The sequence below is a fragment of the Haemaphysalis longicornis genome, unplaced genomic scaffold, assembly GCF_048455015.1.
Source record: "Haemaphysalis longicornis isolate Haplotype H1 unplaced genomic scaffold, Haemaphysalis longicornis Haplotype H1 scaffold_2, whole genome shotgun sequence".
Lineage (NCBI taxonomy): Eukaryota > Metazoa > Arthropoda > Arachnida > Ixodida > Ixodidae > Haemaphysalis > Haemaphysalis longicornis.
In genome coordinates this window covers 187282580-187283992 of record NW_027526295.1, presented here as the reverse complement: position 1 = coordinate 187283992, position 1413 = coordinate 187282580, and the positions used below count along the sequence as shown (strand labels likewise).

Here is a 1413-nt window from a genome sequence, read left to right as displayed (position 1 = left end):
TTTCTGGCATCACTGGTCCGATTTTGGTGAAACCAACAAGGGGTCCCTCCTTTCGTGTTTTGCTTCTCTGGCTTGCAACTAATAGGTTGGGGTTTTCGTATCTTGGGTGGAGACCTGGTGAGCCATGAGTCGCCGTGATGAAGACAAGTCTTCTACATTGAAAGAGAAGGAGCAAAACTGTCACCTTGTTGAAAGATTTTTCGGTGTTTCCTGCTTGCCAATTATCGCGCAACCTCCATTGTAGCGACTTCCGTCACTAGCACACACACACACACACACACACGCTCATACAGACATATATACATATATACACACCTACGTACGTACGTGCATACATGCACACATACATACAGGCATATATGCATACATCCGTACATAGACAGAAATAAGGGTTGGCAGTGAAGAAAACCTCGGAAAGCAACGGGGAGAATGTGGTAGGTCATTGAAACAAACAAAGAATTTAGAAAGACAGACAGAAAGTGGAGAAAAAATGCCCGCCGGGTGGGAACCGAACCCACGACCTCCAGAATACGCGTCTGGTGCGATGACCACTACGCTACCGGCGGGGCTATTTACCCCTCCACAATCTGAGGTATTTATGTTTCCTGCGCTTGGGGGTGGTAGCCAGCGCCACTCGGACTACTCGGGGTGAAGGGGGCCTTCTTTTTAACCCCCGGGCCGTCACTCGAGTGTCTATGACATCTCAAGAGTGGTCGACCAGTGTTGAACCCTCTTAAGCCCCTATGGCACCAATACTGCCAGAAGCATATGGTACGAAGACCCCAGACGCGTATTCTGGAGGTCGTGGGTTCGGATCCCCCCCGGCGGGCATTTGTTTCTCTACTTTCTTTCTGTCTTTCCAAATTCTTTATCTGTTTCAATGGCCTACCACAATCTCTCCTTTGAGAAACACAGGTCAGTGACCTGTGTTTCTTGTTTTGTAGTATGCTACCTGACCAGACGGTATGCCGTCCAACCATCGACTTAATCTCTCCTTTGCTTTCCGAGGTTTTCTTGACTTCCAACCCTTACTTCTGTCTTAATTCAACGAGCCCCTCAATTCGTATTCTGATTCGCTACATACGTAAATACGTATGTACAGGTGCCCCCAAAATTAAACGGAACACGCGTCGGAGATTTTCAGGGGATTTTTCTGCCATGTGCCTAGCCAGCAGCCTCTAAGTGACTTTTCAAGGAAGTTATTCCAAAATAAAATCGGGCCGCACATATTCTTTTTATGCTGGCAGCCACACAAAATAGAAATTATTGTAGTTTCACGAAGCCGTGCTCCGTTTAATACATACATACATACATACATACATACATACATACATACATACATACATACATACATACATACATACATACATACATACATACATACATACATACATACATACATACATACATACA

The 1413-nt window shown here is 45.4% G+C and overlaps 1 non-coding gene across 1 annotated transcript; it reads right to left on the bottom strand.

The window, feature by feature from the left end:
- Positions 1-493: 493 nt before the first annotated feature.
- Positions 494-566, bottom strand: Trnat-cgu (transfer RNA threonine (anticodon CGU)). Its single transcript has one exon. It is a non-coding gene; the product is annotated as a tRNA-Thr (tRNA).
- Positions 567-1413: the final 847 nt, after the last annotated feature.